Source organism: Triticum aestivum, chromosome 5A (assembly GCF_018294505.1).
Source record: "Triticum aestivum cultivar Chinese Spring chromosome 5A, IWGSC CS RefSeq v2.1, whole genome shotgun sequence".
Classification (NCBI taxonomy): Eukaryota; Viridiplantae; Streptophyta; class Magnoliopsida; order Poales; family Poaceae; genus Triticum; species Triticum aestivum.
The window spans coordinates 548,473,099-548,486,701 of NC_057806.1; positions in this window are offsets into that span (position 1 = coordinate 548,473,099).

Sequence of the window (13,603 nt, forward strand, 5' to 3'; positions counted from 1 at the left end):
TGCAGAATCAATGGATTTATCCGAACTTGGTTCATCGACAAGAGAATTTCTGCAGTGCTTGTGAGGATGACCGAGTGTTAGAATGCGAGATTCGCTAAACCATATACAGGGTAATGATTTGGGTGTGGGATGGATTGATCACCATACCTACTTACTCTTATTATTCGCCTTGCTGTATGGGATGGTAAATCTGAGTGACTTACCCATAGTAGAGCGATGATGATCAAAACCTTGATTAAGCCTTATAACGGTATGTCAATTTTTCCCCTTGTATAAGGCAGTTGTTGCCAATCGTAGGTCATACGGTGAGAATGAAGCCCAGGCCCGTTTTCTGCAGGGACCCAGTCAAATTGTTTGAAGATCACCATAAGATATCGATAGTTGTTTAGTATTAGCGTCAGACCTGTCAGCTAAGAAGACCCAGTCATAGAAGAATCTTACCAAGATGAAAGGATAGAAGAATTGCGGTAAGGTTATGCCACTACCGGAAGAGCCAGAGAAGGAATTACCCTGAAGATCTGAGAAGATCGACACTGCCAACAGAAAAAAGATGGAGTATATGAGTTTTGATGGAATCATAACAATGCTTCTATGGGTGGAAGCACCCCAGACCCCGTGTGACGATCGATGGATTTTGAGAAGACCCCGAACCTAACCTATTTCTTTCTAGCCTCTCTGAATCTCGAGGACGAGATTCATTTTAAGGGTGGTAGGTTTGTAGCATCCCAAAATTCTAAATTTAGGAATGGTATAATAAATAAATAGTTTTGATTGATTGTTTGATTGTGGTGTGGTTGCTCGTGTGAAATTAAGTGAAATTCGAAATGTTTTGAAAGTTAAATGAGAGGGAATAAAATGACTTACCCAAAACTTTCGCCTTGCTTTTATGATCTCCATGAATTCAAATTCATTTCATCACAAAACCCTGGAGTGAAGATGATATGACTTCTTCCATTTAATTAAATGAAAAAGGGTTTTCAAAAATATTTGAATTTCATTTGGAAATATTTGAAATTCAGAAACTTTAAGCAACTTAATGATTTTTGTGAGAGAAGATAAAATGACTTCTTCAAAACATACGAAATATGAGTTGGATGTTTAAAAGAATCAAATTTAAAGCCCCTTTTGAAATTATTTTCACTTTGGAGTTATGTGGGTATTATTCAAATTATTTTTCTCCAAAAATAAAAAATATGGAAATTAGGGTAAAATGATTCCCTCCAATAGAAAAATGGAGAGAAATAAATTTGAAATCATTTTGGTATTTTTTTAAATAATTTTTATTGGGTTTTATTGCAACAGTAGCACTCTTTGCTTTATTTAAAATTTTGTGGATTTTATTTGACTTCAGAAAAAATTCATGATTTAGGAAATCATTTTCTGAAAATTTTGATATATTATATGCCTATAGTGTATCTTTTTATTTTAAATTGGTTTCATTTTATTTTGTGTGTCTGTTTAAAAAAAGTTTTTCTCCACCGACTGGGCCGACCCAGCTAGCAAGCCCAGCCCAGCCAGAGCGCTGCCGCCTTCCTCCTCCCGAGCAGGAGTCCCGCCCGAGTACGCCGACCGCCGCCGTGCCGTCTCCGGACCCCGACCCCGACCCGGCCCCTCCTCCAAGCCACGCCCCCTCTCTCCTATAAAGCTGCACCCGGGCACCCCCCTCCTCCTCCCAAGCCACCGCAGCGGCGCCGCACTCGCCGGATCATGCCACCGCCGCCGCAGCTCCGCCGTCCTGCCCCGCACTCCACCGCCGTCGGCACCACCATCGACTCCGCCGGACCGCGCCGCCCCTCCCCGACTACTTCGCCACCCTCCTCGGCGACCAGAGGCGCCGCCCCGGCCGGACCCGAGCCGCCGCCGTCGTCCCGTCTCGCCGTTGACCACCGCCGCCGTCGCGGTAACTCCCCGCTCCTCGCACGCCGTCCGGTCAGGATTTGAGGGCCTAGATCGCTTTTTTTTCAAAATGTTTTTACTCTATTAGTGAATGCTCACTAGTTTAGTCTCTGGAGTGAACGGTTTCGTTCGTTAAGATTTTGTAGCGAACGTCCATTAGTTAGATTTTCTCTTTTTTGTATTATTTTTAGCCGGGACCTATCTGTGAATATTTTTTATCACAGATTAGTCCCTGATATTCAAATGATCACAACTTTTTGCTCGCTTATTCAAATCCAATGAAATCAACACCCACTTCTTTGTTATGATCCCCTCTATCCAGTTAGTCAACTTAAGCATATTTTTGAAAGTTTAAATTTGATTTCAAACATATTTGATTTCATTCCTCTTTTGATCATAACTCGAGTTTTATAACTCCGTTTGAGTTGAATCTTTTTGCTAATCGAAGCTCTTGACCTAAACTTTCTAATAAGGACAAATTCACTTAATTTTGGTACTGTTAGAAATTGTTTTAAATTGCAAGAGTTAATTGCTTGTTTTCGAAGTTTTCCGAGATCTTTTCTTTGATTCTTTTGCATGATTGCTTATGTGTGTTTACTATTGCTTGCTTATGATAGATTGACTGGAGTGTGACGAGTAGACTATCAGGAGTTATGAGTGCGAATCATCTTGCTTTTCTACCTCTTTTCGGGTCAACAAAAGATGCACTCTTGTTTTGCGTTAGTCCTAGATACACTTGGAGAGAGGAAGATGTCGTTCACCACAGCCATCCCATATTACATACAGTATATTCATAAGAAATTCCTAGAATACTCTTGGCATGGCAAAAAGGCATGATTTCTCTAGTTTCTCAGGTCCAACATCAAAAACATGGTAGTAGTATAAATCGTCCGGTGTGCAGCGCCGCGTCCACGTCGTAACAACGAAACAAGAGGCACCACAGACGTGCCTAAGTTAGGGAAAGCGGTTGATGAGCACAAATCGTTGTTGTTTATTTATCCTCCATGATGCTGCCAAACGCAAATTATGCATGTTTGGGGGGGTGCAAAAGCTCTACTTTCTCTAATCTAAGCAGGCTCAAAAACAGTTTCTTCATATCTTTTACAAAGCCTAGGGGGCCACGGCCCCTGCAGGTCTCAACGTAGCTCCGTCCCTGAGCTGTCAAAGCTTAAGCGTAGAGAGAGAGAGAGAGAGACCAGATGGGCTTGACAAGTATGGAACGACAATAATGGATGTTGAGAGGAGGAGGCACACCTGGGAAACTGCCGGGCACCGCAGAGGATAACCACAGACCTTTGCTGCTCGGGAGATCTAGTCCGACCGAAGAAGCAATCAGCGCAGAGGAGCTCCAAGAAGATAATGTGGGTTGAAGAAGAACCCAGCGAACAGAAGAGATGACTTGCGGGCCCCGGGGTTGCGGAAGATATTTCCTCGATTGTGAGAAGGCTGCTAGCCCATAAGAGAAACGGGCCATGCGCATGCTTTCACGTAAGTGGTTGGGCGAAAATACGGCGTAGGAAATTAATCAAGTTGGCTTTCTTCATTTAGTGAAACGCTTGGAATAAAAAAAATTACAGGAGAGGAAAACATTTTGTAGGAGCGAATATTAGCCTTGCAATTCCACGCCTATTTTATGAAAAAATACTGCCATTGTTATGAAAATAAGATAAGTGCTTTTCTACCTCTTGTCGGGTCAACAAAAGATGCACTCTTGTTTTGCGTTAGTCCTAGATACACTTGGAGAGAGGAAGATGTCGTTCACCACAGCCATCCCATATTACATACAGTATATTCATAAGAAATTCCTATAATACTCTAGAGAAGCTCCAAGAAGATAATGTGGGTTGAAGAAGAACCCAGCGAACAGAAGAGATGGCTTGGGGGGCCCGGGGTTGCGGAAGATATTTCCACGGTTGTGAGATGGCTGCTAGCCCATAAGAGAAACGGGCCATGCGCATGCTTTCACGTAAGTGGTTGGGCGAAAATACGGCGTAGGAAATTAATCAAGTTGGCCTTCTTCATTTAGTGAAGCGCTTTGAATAAAAAAAATACAAGAGAGGAAAATATTTTGTAGGAGCGAATATTAGCCTTGCAATTCCACGCCTATTTTATGAAAAAATACTGCCATTGTTATAAAAATAAGATAAGTGCTTTTCTACCTCTTTTCGGGTCAACAAAAGATGCACTCTTGTTTTGTGTTAGTCCTAGATACACTTGGAGAGAGGAAGATGTCGTTCACCACAGCCATCCCATATTACATACAGTATATTCATAAGAAATTCCTAGCATACTCTTGGCATGGCAAAAAGGCATGAATTCTCTAGTTTCTCAGGTCCAACATCAAAAACATGCTAGTAGTACAAATCATCCGGTGTGCAGCGCCGCGTCCACGTCGTAACAATGAAACGAGAGGCACCGCAGACGTGCCTAAGTTACGGAAAGCGATTGATGAGCACAAATCGCTGTTGTTTATTTATCCTCCATGATGCTGCCAAACGCAAATTATGCATGTTTGGGTGGGCAAAAGCTCTACTTTCTCTAATCTAAGCAGGCTCAAAAACAGTTTCTTCATATCTTTTACAAAGCCTGGGGGGCCACGGCCCCTGCAGGTCTCAACGTAGCTCCGCCCCTGAACTGTCAAAGCTTAAGCAGGCAGAGAGAGAGAGAGAGAGAGAGAGAGAGAGAGAGAGAGAGAGAGAGAGAGAGAGAGAGAGAGAGAGAGAGAGACCAGATGGGCTTGACAAGTATAGAGCGACAATAATGGATGTTGAGAGGAGGAGGCACACCTGGGAAACTGCCGGGCACCGCAGAGGATGACCACAGACCTTTGCTGCTCGGGAGATCTAGTGCGACCGAAGAAGCAACCAGCGCAGAGGAGCTCCAAGAAGATAATATGGGTTGAAGAAGAACCCAGCAAACAGAAGAGATGGCTTGGGGGCCCCGGGGTTGCGGAAGATATTTCCTCGGTTGTGAGAAGGCTGCTAGCCCATAAGAGAAACGTGTCACGCGCATGCTTTCACGTAAGTGGTTGGGCGAAAATACGGCGTAGGAAATTAATCAAGTTGGCCTTCTTCATTTAGTGAAGCGCTTGGAATAAAAAAATATACAGGAGATGAAAACATTTTGTAGGAGCGAATATTAGCCATGTAATTCCACGCCTATTTTATGAAAAAATACCGCCATTGTTATAAAAATAAGATAAGTGCTTTTCTACCTCTTTTAGGGTCAACAAGAGATGCACTCTTGTTTTGCGTTAGTCCTAGATACACTTGGAGAGAGGAGGATGCCGTTCACCACAGCCATCCCATATTATATACAGTATATTCATAACAAATTCCTAGAATACTTTTGGCATGGCAAAAAGGCATGAATTCTCTAGTTTCTCAGGTCCAACATCACAAACATGCTAGTAGTATAAATCATCCGGTGTGCAGCGCCGCGTCCACGTCGTAACAACGAAACGAGAGACACCACAGACATGCCTAAGTTAGGGAAAGCGATTGATGAGCATAAATCGTTGTTGTTTATTTATCTTCCATGATGCTGCCAAACGTAAATTATGCATGTTTGGGGGGGGGGGGGGGGGGGGGCAGAAGCTCTACTTTCTCTAATCTAAGCAGGCTCAAAAACAGTTTGTTCATTTAAAGACATTACAACCGAGCACTCTTTGAGCCCTCTAAGGCCATCGTTGTTTTTGATCGTCGGATCTATAGACGTATCAGTTTTTGGCCGTTGGATAAACCTCCAAGCGCACCAGTTTCCGCGAATGAAACGGGCCGCCGCTCCTGTAACAAAATTGAGAATCTCTGGTAAACTCGGCCAACCTCGGCCTTTTTAGAGAAGGCGAAGCAAGCAATGCCGCACGATTCCTCCCTATTTCTCTCTTCTCTCGCGAGTCGCGAACTCTCCGACGACGTCTGCCCTAGGTCCGCTTGCCGCCGCGATGCTATCCCCATACCATAAGCGTCACGACATCTCCCTCCCGTCTGCCTTACGCTTTGTAGAGATTCCAGGTAAAATCAACTTCTTCCTACTTGCGCTGGAGGTGAAATCATCTTACCTTCCCTACGTTCCTCCTGATGCTACTTAGGTGGAGAGGAGAATGCAGTGTAGGATGCATCCCTAGACGTTCCTTGCAGCGGCAGCGGCGTGGAGCCCATTATGTTTCCACCTCCTTCCTTTCATGGATGCAGTGTCTTCTTTGCCTGTCAGAGCCCAGATCTGGTCGTGGTTTGTACTGGTGAGTCCCTTTTGAACGGCCCTCCCCCTCCCCCTCCTTTCCATCCCTGTTTCTGGAATGTTCTCATGTGCTGATATTTCTTTAGATCATCCTTCAAGATAAGAGACTGGAAGAGATTCATCCCTGCACAAAGAAACCAAGGTTGGTTACTGTACTGAGATCTCTTATTTAGTTATGACTAAATCTTCCCAAGAGCTTTTTTTAATTTATGATGTCAAGGTTCTTTCCATACAGTTGAGCAAAACATAACAATTAGCATTAATCGATAAATTTAATTCAGCTCATGCATACGTACTGTCTTTTACTATTCTAATGAAGAGATGAAGACTATGTATTGGGGCACAATCAAGTTTCTTTCTCTCATGTGCATTTCTATCATAGTAGAATTTATAACCATCTATTTTTCTTTTAACAATGACATTAGAAATTAAATATAAAAAAAGAAGATACAGTGGGTCATCATAATTATTTCTTGAGGAAGAACAGGGATGATGCCTAAGCAGTGACACTACTTATGTGACAGTTGATGAGTATCATGGACATAAGGCCTGGATACTAAACAAGCATGATGTTGTTGTGTTTTTGTGTGTGCCGTCTTGTAGTTTTGTCCATCGTTATTAAACAAAATGTTTATCAACGTAGCAATTTGTGCTTGTTGGCTCCGAGATCTTTGCTGGACGAGAAGTTTAGTTAGTATTTGCTACATATTAATAAGTTTCTTTTCTTTGACCGGAAGGTCTTCGTGAGCTGTGAATGTTGAGTTGGCACTCAATTTAGGAAATTACATAAACTGCTGCTATATATATTCTAGACAGATATAATATAAATTATACACATATAATCTTCTAACATCGACAAAATCAAAGATGACACTTTTCTTTTTGCTATTACCTCATTTGTACCGTACTGTAAAAGTTGGTTGCAGGGGGGGCTTCACTTTCATAGTGGCAGTAAACATATAGGTGATGCTCAAAAGTAGACCCATCGTATTACTTTATATATATTTTTCAACCTCTCCTTTTTGCACATCTACAGGTGCATTTTGAAAGCTATTTATGCTAAATTTCAAATATTCGCTTCACTTTGTCAGATATTTTATGAGCATCCAGACAAGCTGCATGCAGCTTGAAAAGGTAAGATTTTATTGACCTATCTATATCTTATATCAAATTGCAGCTTACTTACGATGATGGGCCTATTTTGCATGCACATAAGTTTTCTCATCATTTAGGTTGAACGCGACAAGCAAACCTAAATCCCACCAGGAAAATTCGACTTTATATATGACTGAAATCTTACACCTATTTGTTAAAAATTAGATCACATTGATGCAGGGGGTTCATTTATGTATTATGCACTCCTATATCTTCCTCTAAACATATGTGATATCCGTCCTTATCTTATTTCGGTTGTGGATTTATGTGAAATATATCAATTTTATATGGACCAAAGCTAATATTCCTGATGTCATGCTATTGGTATGTTGTATTTCACACAGAGAACATATGTAACCATCGAGGATGATAATATTCACTGGAGAAATAGTAAATGCAAATGATTTATGATTGTGAAATATTAATCCATCAAGGACTTGATTCATCCTCTTGCGGCTTGGGATATTTGGCACACTAGCATCATGCAAAGGCAACGTCTTTTCATATATAATTAAACCATTTTGCATCTTGCGGCCCCCTATGTTGAACTAGCCCATGACCTGTTTCAGAGAAAGCACATGGGGTCCGTTCTTACGGTGGAGAGGATGAAGAGGGTGCTGGCAGCAACGATCGAAATAGATGTGTTTGGGTACAAGGAGTAAATTATCTGCACTGGTGTACAATGTCTTTGCTTGGTCATATTGTTGTTATCAGTCCCATGTTCTTAGCTTATATAAACATAATTGCATTTTCCTACATATATATGGATATATCCATTTTGCACATTATATTGTCCACAAAAAATTGTGTTTAACTTTCATTTCTTAAATCGATATGTATTTACACAATTTATATCATTATATCGAACAAATGAACGGGCACGGCAACGCGCGCCAACATGGTCTAGTATCTTTTACAAAGCCTGGGGGGCCACGGCCCCTGCAGGTCTCAACGTAGCTCCGCCCCTGACCAGTCAAAGCTTAAGCAGAGAGAGAGAGAGAGACCAGATGGGCTTGACAAGTATGGAGCGACAATAATGGATGTTGAGAGGAGGAGGCACACCTGGGAAACTGCCGGGCACCGCAGAGGATGACCACAGACCTTTGCTGCTCGGGAGATCTAGTGTGACCGAAGAAGCAACCAGCGCAGAGGAGCTCCAAGAAGATAATGTGGGTTGAAGAAGAACCCAGCGAACAGAAAAGATGGCTTGGGGGCCCCGGGGTTGCGGAAGATATTTCCTCGGTTGTGAGAAGGCTGCTAGCCCATAAGAGAAACGTGCCATGCGCATGCTTTCACGTAAGTGGTTGGGCGAAAATACGGCGTAGGAAATTAATCAAGTTGGCCTTCTTCATTTAGTGAAGCGCTTGGAATAAAAAAATATACAGGAGAGGAAAACATTTTGTAGGAGCGAATATTAGCCTTGTAATTCCACGCCTATTTTATGAAAAAATACTGCCATTTGTTAGAAGGGAGAGAGGGATTGATGGAATAGTTCAATGTATTGCTTGAGCCTCGTGAGCATATATATAGGAGTACAATCATCTACTTGGAGTACAAGACAAGCCAGAACAAATCCTAGTCTATCTCGTCTTTCCTAATAAACATTATACTCAACATCCCCCGCAGTCACAACGGTAGCGACGCAGACGGTGAGACTGGAGAACAATCTGAAGGCAAGCCGACAGACACCCACCCACAGTCGTAACGGTCGACGCATCGCGGAGTCGTGGCTAGAGTGGAAACCAACGAGGTTGCTCAAGCAGGCGGTAGCCCTTTGTGCCGTTTGTCGATGTAGCCGAGAGCGTGGGTGGTAGAGCCGTGGTCGAGGTAGCCGTGCAAAGAATGTCGTGGTCGATTTTGAGTCGGGGTGGCCGGTGTCGAGGAAGTCGCCGTAGAGCCGCGGGCGCAAGGGGGCGCCGAGTTAGTCATGGGCACAGTGGTGTCAAAGTAGTGGTGCGTCGGGAAGAAGATGTTGACGATGCGTCGCGGCTGGTTTGCCAAGCCCGGGGACACATTGTGGATGAAGGCACGCCCCGGTGTTGCCAGCACAGGGCATGCGTAGACGGACGAAGACGAAGTTGACGAAGCGTCGCACCAGGCTTGCCAGGCCCGGAGACACGTCATGGACGAAGGCACGCGACGGTGTTGCCAGCACCGGGCATGCGTAGACTGGGACCTGCACGAGCTGTACGCCATGTCGAAGAAGTCGGAGAGGCCAGCAAAGAAGCACTCGACGACGGTTGCGGCGCCAATCGACGCATGGCCAATGTCGCCCGCAGTTGTCGGAGTAGATGAAGCGGTCGGGGTAGATGACGGCGACGCTGGCGACGGGCTGGTGCTGGACGAAGACGAAGGGGGTGGACGGACGGCTGCGGCGACTACGGGGGTAGCAGCGGCGGCCGAAGAGGAGCGGCGGCGGCTAGGTTGAAGCGCGGTAGCGGTGCTCGAAGTAGGCGAAGAACCCGATAGCATGACGAAGACCGGTGCGGACGGTGCCGTTCCCGCGCCAAGGGAGGCGGCGCGACGCATACCATGGGAAGTCAACACGCGTGGACGATGAAGTGGACCATGGGCCGCCGCGCTACGGCCCGAAGGGGCGACGCAGCAGTGGCGGGCAGGTTGAGGTGACGGCGGGAAGACCTCGGGGCGGCAGCAGGGACCGTGGGCCGTGGCGCGACAGCCCGAAGGGGCGGCGCGGTGGAGGAGCGCGGGTCGATGCAACCGCGGGGACAGCCTCTGGACGGCGCCATGGACCGCGTGCCACGCTTGCTACGGCCCGACAGGGCGACGCAGTGGCGGCGCGAGGGTCGGTGCTGCCATGGGGACGACTTGGAGCGGACGGCATCTGGGCGGCGGTGGACCGCGGGCCGCGGTACTACGGCCCAAAGGGGCGACGCAGCGGTGATGCGGGTGGGAAGAACCACGGGGCGGCGGCGCTGCGGCCCGACGGGGCGACACAGCGGCAGCCCGTTGCTCGATCGGTAGAGGGGCGCGCTGAACTCGGGACGGTCTTCACGGGGCCTGCGAAGGCGTGTGCAACCGACGGGCTAGGTCGGTCGCATGGCGTAGATGAGGCAGATTGCGGCGGCGGGCGGCAGGGCGGCTATGATTGGCCGCAGCATGGCGCGAGGCCGCCGGGTCGGGGTGATGCAGGAGTCCTGGTCGGAGCAGGGCAATGACGGTCGGCGTAGATCGACGGGCGGGCAGGCGTGCGAACGGCGGCGGTGAAGGGCCGCCGCATGACGCGAGGCCGCCGGGTCGGGGCGACCGGCGGGCCGACGTGCGGACGACGCACGAGGCCGCCGAGTCGGGGCGACCGGCAGGCAGACGCGCGGACGATGCGCGAGGCCGCCGGGTCGATGAAGAAGCCGGCCAAACGCGCTGGTGTTGAAGTAGAGGCGCATGAGGTCGACGGCGGCGATGGGTGACGCAAACCGGATCACATAGACCAGAAAACCAAAAAGTAGACGCCGATCAAAACGACCGACTAGAGAGAGAAAACCTAGATCAAAGGATTGGGAAAAAAGACTCTCTAGGGCAGCCGGCCAACACGGTCGGCGGACAAACCCTAGGTACGGGCGGCGCGGCCCCCGGCGGCGGTCATGGAGGCCGACTGCCCTGGGGGCGACGCGCGGGTGCGGAAGCGGCGGCGGCTAGAGTTTAGGATCGACTTGCGATAGATACCATGTTAGAAGGGAGAGAGGGATTGATGGAATAGTTCAATATATTACTTGAGCCTCGTGAGCATATATATAGAAGTATAATCATCTACTTGGAGTACAAGACAACCCAGAACAAATCCTAGCTTATATCATCTTTGCTAATAAACATTATACTCAACACCATTATTATAAAAATAAAATAAGTGCTTTTCTACCTTTTATAGGCTCAACAAAAGATGCACTTTTGTTTTACGTTAGTCCTAGATACACTTGGAGAGAGGAAGATGTCGTTTACCACAGCCATCTCATATTACATACAGTACTAGCACACATACCCGTATGTTGCAACGGGATAATAAAATTACATGCCTCTAGCTTAATATAAGAATGGATCAAGACCCCCACACGACCGTATTTTCTAGTTCGGCATGGCACCCTTTAATTAGAGTCAAATCAGTAAATTCTGTTGTATTGGCACGTGCCTACAATTTCTTTGAATTATAATTAACCTGCATATTCTTTTTTTATTGGCATATGGAAGCTATCACAGTTAATAATTTATGGCACCCCTTATTCCGAACAAGCCGACTTAGCTCGATGTGCCAGATGCGGAGCTGGCCCAGGATGGGAGTGATCTAATTCATGACCTTAAAGACCTGACTACATGTTGCTAGCCACTCAAACAAACATGTCCTACTATGGTCAGCGTGAACATTAAAGAATATAATGCAACGTCCGCTTCAAAACATTTTTATTTATTTTTTAATATTTTCAGACATTGATTACTATCCACTGCCAAATATACTTGGCAACATGAACAATTTTCAAAATTACGAATATTTTTCTGAAAATTCCGTACATTTTAAAAAACATGAACAAAATTTTGAATGGAACATTTGTTGAAATTCACAAACATTTCTTAAAAGCATGAAGATTTTTTAAAGTATGATATTTTTAAATTTGTTTACAATTTTGGAAAATGGGAACATATTTTGAACATATAGCAGAAATTTAGAAAATGTGTCTTTTAATGCAAAAAAACATTTTCAACTTTCTCAACATATCACTAAAAGAAGAATATTTTTCAAAATTTTAAGATTTTTTAAATATTCAAAAAATTCGTAAAAACACAAATATTTTTTCAAAAAATTGGAATAATTTTTAAAATTCGGAATACAAAAAAATAAAATTTTAAACATTTTTTATAATGAACACAATTTTGGAATTCATAACATGAATTACCGAATATAATTGGCAACGTGAAAAATCTTCCGAATTACGACCAATTGTTTTTGCAAATTCCATAGATTTTAAGACAAAGATAGAACAAAAAATTTGAACGGAACATTTCCGGAAATTCACATAAATTTCTTAAAACACGATCCTTTACAAAAAAATATGATTATTTTAAGTTGTGAACAATTTTTTTAAAACGGCTATATGTTTTGAAAATTCGGAAGAATTTTGAAAAATGTGTTTCTTTAATGCAAACATTATTTTCAATTTTTGCACATATCACTAAAACAAAATATTTTTCAAATTTGGAACATTTGTCAAATGATCTTTTTAAGTCTTGCTTTTTTTTAAATAAGAACATTTTTTAGAAAAATGGGAGTATTTTTCAAATTTTGAACAATTATTGGCATGAAAAAAGAAATCCATGCATTTTTTAGTATAGGAACAAATTTTTTTAATTCATAACATTTTACGAAATTTTGAATAAAAATTGAAATTGCAAATATTTTTTGAAAATTTTGAATTTCGGAGAAAAAGTGAAAAGTAGACATAGAAAGGGAAAAGTAAAAAAGAAACATGAACTACAAAGAGAAAGAAACAAAAAAGAAAAATTGAAACAGAGTACAAACAGTAATGGGCCGCCGACTCTTGGACACCCTGTGCGTAACTGAACTATTTGTCGCACTGTGCGGGAAATATTATTTTTTGTTGCTGTGTGGGCAGGGAAAACTGGGCTGACTTTACTTGGCATAGCTCACGCGGCCCACGTATGTAATTCTGCAGAAATCATTTTTTCCTTTGCTAATAGACGACGAAAAAAGTTTAGTACCACCTTGGAAAGGAAAAAAAATCTTTTAATGGTGAACGGTTGAAAAAATTGGTGAAACGCACCTTGCTTTATTAGTAGGTATAGACGAAAAAAGTTTAGTACCACCTCGGATAGGAAAAAGATCTTTTAATGGTGAACGGATGAAAAAATTGATGAAACGCACCTTGCTTTATTAGTAGGTATAGATATAGATATAGATATTCATAAGAAATTTCTAAAATACTCTTGGCATGGCAAAAAGGCATGAATTCTCTAGTTTCTCAAGTCCAACATAAAAAACGTGCTAGTAGTATAAATCATCCGGTGTGAAGCGCTGCGTCCACGTCGTAACAACGAAACGAGAGGCACCACAGACATGCCTAAGTTAGGGAAAACGATTGATGAGCACAAATCGCTGTTGTTTATTTATCCTCCATGATGCTCCCACACCGATTAACTGCACAAACAAACACATCCATGCATCCTTTTCGTTTGGACCATCACGTCGCAACCACCGAATGGCACTTGCATCCATTCCATCCACTGCCCTTTTATTTTTGCCGCTGCACACGAATTCAGTGCATCAACAAATGAATATTTTTTTTTG